The sequence below is a fragment of the Sceloporus occidentalis genome, unplaced genomic scaffold (assembly GCF_023333645.1).
Source record: "Sceloporus occidentalis isolate IW3139 unplaced genomic scaffold, rSceOcc1.0.p SCAF_2, whole genome shotgun sequence".
Taxonomy (NCBI): Eukaryota; Metazoa; Chordata; class Lepidosauria; order Squamata; family Phrynosomatidae; genus Sceloporus; species Sceloporus occidentalis.
This window is the reverse complement of record NW_028316982.1, coordinates 90,823,495-90,837,527: the sequence shown is the minus strand read 5'-3', so window position 1 is coordinate 90,837,527 and position 14,033 is coordinate 90,823,495. Positions and strand designations below refer to the sequence as shown.

The 14,033-nt window shown below is 47.3% G+C and overlaps 1 protein-coding gene across 7 annotated transcripts in view; it reads right to left on the bottom strand.

Moving 5' to 3' along the window:
• Window positions 1–14,033, bottom strand: part of LOC149318673 (exocyst complex component 6) — a 128,926-nt gene that overhangs the window by 50,278 nt on the left and 64,615 nt on the right. The gene's annotated exons all lie outside the window — the stretch shown is intronic.

Genomic DNA, 14,033 nt, shown 5'->3' with positions numbered 1-14,033 from the left:
TATGCTCTGTATCACACTATGTGCAGAATTTGAAGAATTTGCTTGCGAGTAAAGAGTAAAACCTACAAAGAATTTCAGAAGGATGGGACAGAAGACCAAATGAATTTTTACTGATTATTCCCCACCTTCTTTCTTTCTTTCCAAAATAAATCCTCAAAAAACATAAAGGATACAGTACATATGTGGAAGGCTAAAATGACCCTTAGAACATTCCTGTCCTCTAAGCAGTCCTCTATTCCTGAATGAAACTTTTGTCATGGATGTGAACCCAACCATTGCCTTGGAAGAACTCTCTTGCCTGACACAACTCCTTGTGTTGGCAGAGGAATATATGTGAGTTGTATTTTGCTTTCTCTCAGTTGATACAGTTCTATCATTCCCCCATCCAAGTCGAGAGGTAACATGTGTTCAGTCTGTTATCACTACTGGAGATATTCCACAGGGAAGTTTACATGTGTAACCTTTTTCATTTAAGAGACTGAGAGATGTGTCTTTGTTCAAAATGCCACTATTTTTTGTAAAAGAATATTTACCAGTACTTAACACATTTCCATAGGTAACCTACCAAAAATAAACAAAAATATGATGCTAAATTTGGAAGGTGGTCCATCTTAAAAATGCCTTAGAAGAGTATGGAAACACACATACATCATGTGTTAATTCTGAAGCAAATGTGCTTGTAAAACTACCCATACAAAAAGTGGGAAGCTGTAGTCAATCCTATCCAATCCTTGGCATATGCATTCCATGACACACATAGGAGTATGAATAATTTTGCCCACACAAAATTATTTACACATATACACTTCACACACTGGGCCTAAATCCAGTTGCTAGTCTCATTTAAAATAACCTGCACTGAATGACCTACCATTCAACAATTTATTAACTGGATTTATTCTAGTAGGAAACTGGATTTAGGCCAATGTATAAAGTGACAATTTATGTACTGTACTGCATAAGTACAGTAAGGGATGCAGTGGCTTAGTGGTTAAGATATCAATTCTGACAGAATTTTGGGAGTTCAAGGCCTAAGTGCTGCATGATGGGGTGAGCTCCTGTCACTAGTCCCAGCTTTTGCCAGCCCAGCAGTCTGAAAACATGCAAATGCGAGTAGATAAACAGGTACTAATTCAGTGGGAAGATAACAGCATTTGATGCAGTCATGCTGGCCACATGCCCACCAGAGTAGTCTTAGGACAACATTGGCTCTTCGACTTAGTAATGGAGATGAGCACAGTCCCCTACATTTGGTTACAACTCGACATTCATGTTGAAAGACTACCTTTACTGTGCAAGTAAAGTCTTGGCTAACAATGCTCATTAGAGAAAAGTGGTGCAGATGATGGGTAAACAGAAAATTTCAATGCAAAGGGAGACCAAAAAATGTGCTCTGTCTATACTTGTGCACTACAAGAAATGTAATATTGACATTTCAACCTCCATTAGGCTTCTTCGTGTGTGCACTGAACATGTAGCCACCTGAAGAATCAGTCCAGTAGAGTTAGGCTAATGTGTCCAATACAGGAGTTATGATAGTACCCATTTACCTACAGCATCTGACCCATGTTGTTTATGGCCTTTGCAATTTAAGGTTAAAGGCCAAACAAGGAGTACACAAATATACAGCTATTCAATCTATATGAAGCAGCTCATCCTAACAAAGGTAAGGACAGGTTGCTTACCTGTAACAGTATTTCTTCGAGTGGTCATCTGCGAATACATACAAATGGGTTTTACTGTGCCTGCGCAGTGCTGCTCGGAACCTTCTGGAATCACTGGGCAAAGTTTACTTTGCAACATAGAAACTTTTTGGCGGTAACTCCGCCCACCCGTTATAAGGCCCCTGCCTTCCCGCTCTTTCCCCAGTTCCGCAAATTTTTCCGCCAAGCAGGCGATGGAAAGAGCCAATAAGAGCAGGACACTGAGGGGATGGACGGGTGGGATTTGTATGTATTCGCAGATGACCACTCGAAGAAATACTGTTACAGGTAAGCAACCTGTCCTTCTTCTTCGTGGTCTCTGCGAATCATACAAATGGGTTTAGACTGACAAGCTTAGGTAAGTGGCGGAGGGAGTGTCCTGAGACCAAAGCTATGGTAAACCAAAGGCATATTTATTGGAACAATAAACACCTTGAACCATAAAAGAGTCAGCCTTTTTGTTGATGCACAGACCAAACATAGCAATAACATTGCTAAACCTGAGAAGGGAACAAGAGGTCGTGAAAGACCAGACCCATTGAAATTGTGCAAAACAACATTCAACAGAATGTAAAACAGTGAGAGACATTATGTACATAAATGTTGAAACACAAACCATCAGTAGCGCAATCAATGCAACCCTGAAACCAACACAGCCCTCCTGAAAGCTGCGTCTCGGATGGCTCTGGTGTCCAACCTATAGTGCTTTATAAAAGTCAATGGCTGGGACCAGACAGCAGCCTTGCAGACATCCTCCAAGGGAATCCCCGACAGGAATGCAGAGGATGCTGACATTGCCCTTGTAGAATGGGACCGAACCCTGCCAGGGAGAGGTTTGCCCAACAGTTCATAGCAGAGGTGGATGGTACCGGCCACCCATTTGGAAAACCTCTGCGCAGACACAGGCAACCCCTTCTTCGGCTCCGAGTAGCATTGGAAAAGTCTCTCGGACCGACTGGAGGCAGCAGTTCTGTCCAGATAAAACACCAGCGCTCTCCTGACATCAAGAGAGTGCAGGCTTCGCTCCGCATCCGAGGTCGGATTGGATGCGAGAGTAGGCAACACCATGTCCTGGCACATGTGGAAAGCAGACACAACCTTGGGCAAGAAAGTAATGTCTGTCCGAAGGACCACCTTATCCTTGTGAAACCTCAGGAAGGGCTGGTCCCTCCGCAAGGCACAGAGTTCGCCCGCACGGCAGGCAGAGGTGATGGCCACAAGAAAGGCGGTTTTCCAAGTCAGTAGTCTCAAGTCCGCCGTGGCCATCGGTTCAAAGGGCTTGGACTGGAGTGCGGACAGTACCGCCTCCAAGCTCCAAGCCGGTGCCGGTACCGACACAGGAGGATACAAGTTGGCACATCCCTTAAGGAACCCCTTCACCAAGGGATCCCTGAAAAAGGAAGCCCTCCCCCCAAAATGGTACTTAGCACAAATGGCAGACAAATAGCACTTAATGGATGCGAGGCACAGCCCCTCATCCAAAAGCGCCATCAAAAACTCCAGCACCACTGGAGTGGACACTTGAGCAGGAGACAAGCCCTTTCGATCAAGGAAGACGCTAAACCTCCTCCATTTCAGGGCATAGGACCGCTGGGTGGAAGGTTTCCTTGCAGCCAGGATCACCTTTTTCACCGCCTCCGGCAGGGCAGTCAGGGCCGTATCCTCCAGGCCACCAGCGGTAGGCTCTCGATGTCTGGATGGAGAATCCGTCCGTCCTGGATCGACAGCAGGTCCGGGCGAGGATCGAGGCGGAGGAAGCATCTCTTGGAGAAGGTGGAGAAGGGATGCGAACCAAGGTTGTCTCGGCCACCACGGCGTGATCAGGATCGCATGCGACCGGTCCGTTGTCATCTTGGACACCACCCTGATGATGAAAGGGAACAGAGGGAAGGCGTAGAGGAGCTCTCCCGTCCAAAGGAAAGCGAATGCGTCTCCAAGGGATCCGTCCATTCGCTTCCTGGAGCAGAACTGGGGACAGTGGCTGGTCGCGAAGAGGTCGATCCGGGGATTTCCCCACCGGTTGAAGAGGTCACTGACCTTCTCGGAGTGAAGCCTCCACTGGTGGCACACCGAGGGGGATCTGCTGAGGCGATCCGCCAGCTCATTGTCCTCTCCGGGAAGATGAATCGCTTGGAGGAGGACACGTCTCTGGATGCACCAGTCCCAGATGCGGAGAGTGAGGTCGAGCAGGGTCCTGGACTTGGTGCCCCCCTGTTTGTTGATGTAGTACATCACGGTGGTGTTGTCCGTCCTCAGGAGGACCACCTTGTCTGTGACAACAGATTCGAATGACCTCAGTGCCCTTTCTACTGCCAGCATTTCCAGAGTGTTGATGTGGAGAAGCTTGTCCTGGGCAGACCACCTGTCCTTGACGACTAGGTCGAGCAGGTGGGCACCCCATCCCTCCAGGGATGCATCTGTTGTCAGAGTCAGTTGGGACTGAGGCTGATGAAAGGGCATTCCGATGCACATGTTGCGGCAGTCCAACCACCATCTGAGGGAAGTGGCTACAGGTCTCGGTACCGTGAGCCACTTGGACGGAAGGTCTTCCATCGGGGAGAAGGCCGAGAGGAACCAGGACTGTAGAGGTCGAAGATGGAGTCTTGACCATGGTGTGACGAACGTCGTCGACGCCATGTGGCCCAGGGCGACTTGAACATCCCTGGCCCTCACCCTTCTGTGAGAGATGCAGGGCCTGATCGAAGCCGTCAGTGTCTGGAAATGATCCGGAGGGAGAGATGCGGAGCATGTTTCGGAGTCGAGGATGGCCCCGATGAACTTGGCCTGTCTGGACGGTGTGAAGTGGGACTTTTCCCGGTTGATGACCAGACCGAGGGAGTCTAAAAGGTGTAAGGCGAATGAGAGTGCCTCCTGCAGTTCTCTCTGGGATTCGGCAGCGAACAGCCAGTCGTCCAGGTACGGGAAGACCATGAACCCTCTTTGGTGGAGGTACGCCACCACCGGTGCCATGCACTTCGTGAAGACTCTCGGTGCCGTGGCAAGGCCGAAGGGAAGGACGTTGTAGTGATACGCGGCGGAGCCCACATCGAAGGCGAGGAATCTTCGGTGAGACTCCCGGATCCCGATGTGGAAGTAGGCATCCTTCAGGTCGACGGTTGCAAACCACAGGCCCTGATGGAGCAGAGGTAGAATGGAGGCCAAGGTTACCATTCGAAAACGACGGTATTCGAGGAACAGGTTCAATTGTCTCAAGTCCAGGATGGGCCTGATGCCACCATCCGCCTTCGGTACCGTGAAGTACCTGGAGAAAAAGGCCCTAGAACATTGGTCGGGCGGTAGAGGGGAGATTGCCCCTTTTTCCAGCAAAGTGCGCACTTCGTCGAGAAGGGTGTCCGAGGGGAGAGTGGACATAAAGGCTCCGGTTGGGGGGAGCTCTTGGAACTCGAGGGCATAACCCCTACGGACAATGCTGAGAACCCACGAGTCCGATGTTATTGAGGCCCAGGTGTTAACAAAGGGCCTCAGGATGTCCAGAAAGAAAAGAGACGGAGGGGAAACGAAGTGCGCTGCATCCCTTCAGGCTCTCTTCTTCCCCTGGTCAGTGTCCTGCCGGCGGGACTTGCGGTACCGAGGCGGGAAATTACGACGGCCAGAGGAGGAGGAAGACTGCGAGGGGTAACGACGCCTCTGTGAACCCTGCTGCTGGGGCTGTCGGTCCTGAGGGAAGGTACCCTGGGACTGACCTTGCGGTGGCCAAGGACAGTGCCTCCTCCTGAAGGGCGAGATGGAGGTCGACGACATCCCGTGCTTTTTTGCTGCCGCCTTCATTCTGAACTTGCGGTTCAGACGCTCGTCAGTGTCAGCATGGAAGAGACCGGTACCATCCAGGGGCATGTCCTCAATTGCCGATTTGACGTTGGCGTTGAGGTCCGACCCCCTCAGCCAAGCATGTCGGCGCAGAGCCAGCGATGCTGCCATGCCTCGACCCGCGCAGTCGGCGACGTTCCTGGAGGCGGTGATGATCCAGCTCCCGATCGAGTGGGCCTCATCGCGGATCTCCACCAAGCGGCGTTGGACCTCATCTGGGACATCAGGGATGATGGGTGAAATCCCCTCCATCAAAGCCTGAATGTAGCCCCCCATACAGGCGTTGTAGTTTATGGCCTTAACGATGAGGGCAGCTGATGAGTAAGCCTTTTTAGCTAGGCCATCAATCTTCTTGGCCTCTCGATCTGCCGGGGACGTCGCTTGCTTGGGCACAAAGGTCTGCTGTGCCCCCTCCACAATCGCCGAGTTTTGCTTGGGGTGGTCGGCCAACCACAGACAGCCCGGCGGGGAGATCCGATATAGCATCTCGACCTTCCTGGAGGACGCGGCAAGCGAAGTCGGGGCATCCCATGACCTCTGAACGATGGACTGCAGAGAAGGCAACATCGGGATGCAGGGAGGCGTGGGGACACGACCGAGGACCCATCGCTCCACCGGATCGCGAGCTTCCTCCTCAGGAGGGGAAAGCTCGATGTCCAGGGTTCGGCACATCTTAATGATGTGCTCGCTGAAGGAGCGGACATCATTGGTTGGAGATGAAGAGACTGGGTGATGCATGGCTTGGGGTGAGGGCGGTTCGGATGGGTCGTCTTCCCCTTCCGACGGTTCCCGCGATGGAGGCAAGGGATCTTGGTCGGAATTGGAGTCAGACGTCAGGGGAATGTCTGTGACCTCGGCTCGGGATGGAGTGCGGGCTGGGATCCGAGGGATCATTGGCTCAGGAGACAGGCGGCGAGGTACCGAAGTCGACGCCACAGCATGGGAAGATGGTGGTTTATCTGTCTGGGGAACCGCTGGGCACAGGTTAAGCCTGGTGAATTCCCTAAAGGCCATCTCCTTCGGGACTGACATGTAGTACCTCTGGGTCTCGGTATCAAAGAACATGTCAGTGTCCGGCTCCTGTGGCTCGTCCATGTCAGAGCCATGGTCAGCTTCCTCCGCGTCCGAATGGAAGGAGAGAGGGGATGGCTGCCTCCGAGGGGAGGTAGGCTCACTGACGGTGGCAAGGTCTTGTGCCGGCGGCAGCGGTGTGGTCAGCACAGTGGCCGCATGCACAGCGGCAGAAGTCTCCGGGCGCGAAGGGACCGTCGCCGAGGCCCTTTTGGAAGGGGAGCGTTGCTTGTGAGAAGCACGCTCCTTTGGCTTGGCTGGGTGCCCTGACCCAGTGTGGTCCTTGGGCTTGGACTTCTTGGGTGGAGCTGCCTCGGTCACCTCCTTATGACGCCTCTTCTTGGAAGATGCCGGTGTTACCGTTTGGTCCTCGGGGGGGAAGAAGGGGTTGTCCGGCAATTCATGTAGGACAGTGGCTCCCTTGGAGTGGGCCTTGGCTGGCTTAGCCTTATCCGATGGTGCCGTCTTCCCCAAGGAAGATGCCTCCGTCTCGGGCAACTTGGATGCGTGTCGAGATGCCTTCGACGACGCCTTGGAGGACGGAGGCGAAGCGATCCGGACCTCCACCTCCACATGCTGTCTCGAGCGCGAGCCCTCCGGGGATGGCTTCCTCCCGGATCTCTCCCTGGGCTCGGAACCCTCAGTCCCCGAGGTCTTCTGGGGGCGCTTGGAGGGTTCGTCGGTGACACTGGCTCTCGGGGGACCACGGGTCACATCGGAGGTGGTAGGAGATCGTGTCCCGGGCGGGACAGAGACCACACTTGCAACGCTGGCCCGGGACGAAGACGCAGGTGGCGCGACCGGAGGGAGCGACGACGAGCGGGGATGTCCCTCCCGGACTTTTCCCAGGGCAATAGCTGAGGTCAGCCGGGACTCCCGGTTCTTCCTGGCCTGGGAGGACAGAGACTTACAAAGGAAGCAGGCTCTGGCATCGTGGTCCTTTCCCAGGCACAGGAGGCAGGAGGAGTGAGGGTCTTGAACGGGCACCTTGCCCCCGCAGACATCACACTTTTTGAAGGGTGCAGGCATCGTTCCAAGTCGTCCGGTTAAAGGGAGAGTCAAAAGCGAAGTCAAAAACGAGCCGAGGAAGTCCGAAGTTACCGGGGCGGGAGAAAGAGAGTGGTCAAAAACAGTCCGAGGTCTAGTGAAAGTGATTCCGTAACAAGCAAGAGCAGAGTGAAAGTTCCTTCAAGCAGCTAGCGCGGCGGAAAAAAGGAACTGGGGAAAGAGCGGGAAGGTAGGGGCCTTATAACGGGTGGGCGGAGTTACCGCCAAAAAGTTTCTATATGTTGCAAAGTAAACTTTGCCCAGTGATTCCAGAAGGTTCCGAGCAGCACTGCGCAGGCGCAGTAAAACCCATTTGTATGATTCGCAGAGACCACGAAGAAGAATGTCCAATACTGTTTTTATAATTCTCATCATCTAGCATGACTAGTTTTAGATTCACTTTGGAAAATACCATAGTCAACTGTTCTGGGCAGAACCTGCAACCAGAGGAAGAAGATATTTCTATCTCCTAAGAGGCTTTTAGCATGGAGAGTTTCATTCCTCTTTAGACAGGTATTCAAAACGGAATGCTTTTTAAAAATGGCCTGGGGTACTACGTATATTGTTTTAATGTATTTTAAGCATTTTTTATCTTTTTAAAGTATTTTATATTTTAGCATTGAATTTGTTTGAATTATTGTAGTAATTTAATCCTGTTTTAATGTACTATTTTTGTACGTTTTTAACTGTATATATTTTTTTAATGTTGTAAGCTGCCCTGAGTCCCAATCCTGGGAGAAGGGTGGGATATAAATAAATATAATAATAAATTATAATAATTCCTCGCTTCCTCTAGGTGATACCCACAGTTTGGCTTCCTAAAATTCAGTCTGCAGCTTCATTCACATAAAGACTGGCATGTTTCTTTGCACCTCCCTTCTGTGCTGACTGGGGAAACTGCTTGTCAGAGAAACCTCTTTCAGGCTGTTGTTGTTAACTGCTGTCAAGTTGACTTTGACTCATGGCCACCTCATAAATGAGAGACCTCCAGTTTCCTTATTATCAATTGCCCTTCTCAGATCTTGGGACTCAAGAGATAGAGCTGCCTTGATTGAGTCTATCTAAGTGGAAAGTGGTCTTCTTCTTTTCCTGCGGTCTCTACTTTACCAAGCATTACTGTCTTTTCTAGTGAGTCATGCCCTCATATGTCCAAAGTACAACAGCCTAAGTTTACTCATCTTGGCTTATAGAGAGCGTTCAGGTCTGATTTGCTCTAGGACCCGTTTGTCTTTTTAGCAGTCCTGTCACCTACCTTACTCCCCTTTTAAACGTCTTCCTTGAATTTCACTACTAGGACTCTAATGCAGCTCCAAAACTCATGTATTTTCAGGTTTTGTAACTACATGTGGTTGAGGCTGAGTCAATTCCCTGAATGCAACAACCTATGTAGAATTTGAACAACAAGGAAAAGATTCTTTATTAAAAGGTTTCTTTATAACAGCAAACATCAAGATGTTTCATCCATTTCTTACTCCTTTAATTCTCCAGCTCCCATGTCAGCTTCCAACTCCAACTAACTCCAACTAACAACTGACTCTAACGCAACTGACTGTTGAATGTCCCTTTGCTTTCTCCTGCCTCAACATTCCAAAGTTGTGACTGGTTAATCTATACACTAGGCAGGCCTTCTGGCTCTGTTGTCCCAATATTGCACTATTTTGTCCAAGACAAGGGATAAATGTGTTGTGTTTTCAGAATTAGAGACTGGCGATCAGCCCTTTGTCCCTCTATATAAGGATAGATGCAATGAAACCTTATATCTGAACACTTACTACCACTGACTTATTCCATCTACAGTCTCTTTCTTGAAATCTGGTGTAACTGCAGTTCCGATGACCACATCATCTGGCCTAATTTGGAGACTTCTTATTTCTTCCTTATCCCCTACTTTGTACCACCTAGTCTGGCGAAGATGTTTGGAGAACTTGAAAGATTTCACTCTCAAGGCATTTTGGGTGGTCCTGATAAAGAAACTGACTAATTATGGATGTTGTTTGCCAAAAGATTTTGACTAAAAGGTGATCTTCCCCAAAGTTTTCCAGGTTACTGACCCCAAAGTTTCTGTGATCTGTCTCTTGTCAGAAAGGCACAGCTTAGATTTAAAATACATTGCTTGGCACAGGGAGTAAATCCAATTGGAATTACAGGTTGAATACCCCTTACTTGAAATGCATGGGAAGTGTTTCAGATTTCAGATTTTTTTGGATTTTGGAATATCTGCATATACATAATGAGATAACTTGGAGATGGGACATAAGTCTAACCACGAAATTAATATATGTTTCCAAAACATCTTATACAAATAGTTTGAAGGCCATTTTATATCATATTTTAAATATATTTGTGCATGAAACAAAGTTTGTACAATGAACCAACAGAAAGCAAAAGTATCATTATCTCAGCCATCTATGAAAAAAGTTTCAGATTTTGAAACATTTTGGATTTTGGATTTTCAGATAAGGGACATTCAAACTATAGATCTAGATTACTGCACTACATTCTGGATTGGATTGGATCCAGAATCAGCATTCCATGGTTGGAAGAATTCTGCTCAGGAAGGATATCTATACCCAGAGTCTCCCCTACCCTGGATTCATTCCATTCAGCAAGATCTACTACTCACATTTTCAGGACGCTGGGGGAGCTACTCCAAGAAAAAGAAATGGGAAATCCCACTAGTGCTAGCCTAGTTACATATGCCTAAATCTGGAAACAATCCAATATGTGCTCATTTTTATTCAGATGTTCGTAAAAGATTGCACATGACTGCAATTCAAATATGTAGATCTCAAACACAAGGAAAAATGCCAAGCGTAAGTAATTTATTCTTTAACTATTGGATTTGTCTTAGCTAAAAAAATTAATAGTTGTTAAAAAAAAAGAACCCCTCATACAGAACATTGTTCCCAGGAGAAAAATACATAGTATCAAATCCTTTGAGTTTTCCTTTATCATTTCTGTGTCCTTCTTTAACCTTGATGACAGCGATTATTGATGCAATTAGATAGATTTAACTTTTAGATTAAGTTACAAAATAAAGGTACCGAAGACAGAACTACTTGCAGTAAGAATAATCCTGTTTAGTTCATTAGCCTGTGAAATCCTATCTTATTTGGGTGTATACGCAATGAAGTAATTACTTGAAATTCAAGATATAACTTTTATAGAAGTGACTAATACACTTTTTTGCAAGTTTTTTTACATACATTACAAATCATTTCACACTGTAGAAATAAATTAATAAAATGTTAAAGATTTCCTGGTCTCTTTGCATTGGCTAGACTCCAAAGGACCAGGACATGTCTCCCATTTCTTCTCCAGCCTTGCATTTCTCTCCTGCCTAGCAAATACAGCACAGGTACATATTAAATTACTTGTATTTCAAAACCTGGGGGGGGGGGAACCCAACTCTTGTTGCAAGCATTTAGGAGCAGGGTACACAAACTGTATACACTTTTCTTTGTAACGTCCTAAGTGTTTTGCAGAAACTTAACCACAACACTATCCACACTTATTTGTATGTAACATAGTATGTACCTGTACTGCATTTGCTAGGCAGCAGAGAGATGCAAGGCTGGTGAGAGACACAGGAGACACAGCCTCTGAATCCAGAAAACATTACTTCTGAGTAAACATGCACAGAACTGAACTCCCCACAACTCTTAAAAACCAGTCTTATATTCTCTAAAATATAGTTTTAAATTCTCTAAAGTATACATCAGATGTTCCATCCAGATGTTTTATTTTGACAGTGAGACACACTGTTTTCCACATGTATAAAATGTGAATACATATAAGAGGAACTATATCTCAGTTTCATGGTTTCTCTGGCACCTCATAAATCTGCACTTCATTGAAGACCAAGGAGAAAGTGTTTGGAGACATATGTGCTCTCTCTCAAACAATGCCTGATGGCTATTTTCCCCCAAATAAATAAACAAATAGAATTCTTTGAGTACTCAGGGGGAGTTACATACTACTTTCTCCCATACTCCAAGGTTGATTTAGAGACACTGAAGCTAGGAGAAAGCCTTCTTAGAGACAAGGAGTCAGAGACTACATTTCACTCCAAGTCCTGGCTGTAGAATTATTATATTTATGCTTTTCAAACAGACAGTGCAGACAGGAGGCCTAATATCAGTGAGGATGCTGAGTCAAGGCACACTCAATTCTAGCTAATTTTAAATTGGGCCCAACATTGGACAAGGCCTGAGCTGATGGAGGGTGAGTATAAAGGCCCTCCCTTTCCATCCTGCCCCCACTTTAAATATACACAAGCACACATACAACCTCCTCCCAAACCCCCTCTCTTCCATAGGCAGGCAGGCAGGCAGGCACACACACACATACATATATATATACATGCCCCCATCTTCGCCACCCAGACCCCCCATATGTACATCTCCACTTCATTGTGATCTTAAACTTCCCTTTCAGAGGAGAATTATTTCTTTCTCTTGCTAGCTCAGCATACTTTGTTGCTTCTCTCTCAACAAGATTCTTGAGGGGAAAATTACAGGACTGTAATGTCTTCCACCTCTGTAGCCAGCTGTATTCCATGGTTTTTCAAGAAAGTTAGTACTGAGAGAAAGCCCAAAGTAAAGTCGGTAGGACTGATAAATGATGTTCAGAACCTTCATACTGTCATATCATTTTGAAGACGTTCCTGAGAGATAAATCAAAGCATTTGACAGGCTAGAGTAGCAAAAAATCATTTCAGGCTCTGTGACAGACCAGAGATGGGGCTGGGGTGTGCCACTCCGCTTGCTAACCCCACCTGGACTTACAAGAACAAGGTGATACCAAAAGAACAGGGGAGGATGTTAGCAACATCCCAAAATGGCTGGAAGCAGATCAGGGAGAGACAGTATGACGGAACCTAAAAACAAGGGGCAGTCCTTTGGGATATGGTGGGGAAGTTAAAAGGGGAAAAGAAACACTGAGAGAGGGAAGAAGCGAGGACAGAGATGAGTTGGGCCCCGGATGGTCAGAGCAGATCAATGGAGGGGCCAGAACATGAGGAAGTGACAAGACAATGGAGATGGACCAAGGAACAGAAGGACAGGCTGAGGGCTGGGAGGAAGGTAAAGGGGTTCAGAGGAAGGAGGAGGGCCAGTGGGCATCAACCCTGTGAAGTGAGTTGGAACAGGCAAGACACAAAAGAGATGGGAGAGATGAGGGGAGACAGGGAAAGGTGGCCAGGTTGCCTGGTGACTGGAGGAGGGGCAACGGTGACCAGGAGAAGGAAGGGAACCCAGCAAATACTGGCTGGAGGAAAGAAGGAATGACTGGGGAGAATAGATGATAGCAGGAGTGAAAGGGTGGAAAGAAGCCAGAGACGTGGACTTATCCATAACAGCTACTGAGGAGCGCGTGACCCTGGGGAAGGGGATGCAGGCCACTGGTGAAGACCACTAGTGAAAGATATATGATGGATTGTGAGGCACACTATGGGAGTAATGAAAAGGCCAAATGGAAAAGGTCTGAGGAGTCAGTAATCCTTTATCTTGCCCTCTGGGATAGGGGCCTCCTGACTTCTCTGACAGCCTTTTTTCCTTTTGTTGTGTTTGTATCGATATAACCCAGAGATATGGATAGACTTCTGTTTCAGGATGTGTTAACCCTTATTTTCAACACAAGAATGTATTGTTTGTGACAGCATTCCAGACTCAATCACTTGGAGGGCATGGATCCTCAAGGAAGGGCTGGTCCTGCCCCAGAGGCAGCCAGGGGAGGAGCCACAGGCCTTATGGAGGAAAAGGTCCAACAAGAGAGCTGCAGGGAAAAGAATTGGGCAGCAGGAGCTAGAGCACCTGCAGTGCGCAATGAAACTCCCTCAGGGCCACTTACAGTGCTGGAGTTGCAGGTTGCCCATCCATGGCTGTAAGGCTATGTTCTAGCAATCTAAAAAAGAGTAAAAGGACTAACATTCCTTAAATGTGTTTCATTTGGAAATTTCACAAAATGACTCATGTTGGATCTGATTAAAGCCTTTGCTATTTAAAAACCTCACCTCTTAGATAACTATCAACATGTATGATTAAATATGACAAATATGTAGGTGTGTCTCCAGGCACCAACTTATTCTAGTGTTGTCTCCTTCCAAATATGATCCCATCAGTACATACGTGGTACCCTGCTTACAATGGATTAACTTTAATGAGATTATACCATTTTAAATTATGGCAGTATTCTGAAAGTGATGACAACTATTCTTTTATAATAATGAACTCATCATGTACCTCTATTTACTACATATACTTTCCCTCTAAGACAATGCAGTCAGTATCTATTTGTGCATAATTTCTTTTACTTGTTTCAAACTATGCCCCTGAAGTCTGAGGTGTTTCATAATGACTTTGGTATAATTCATAACATGCATCC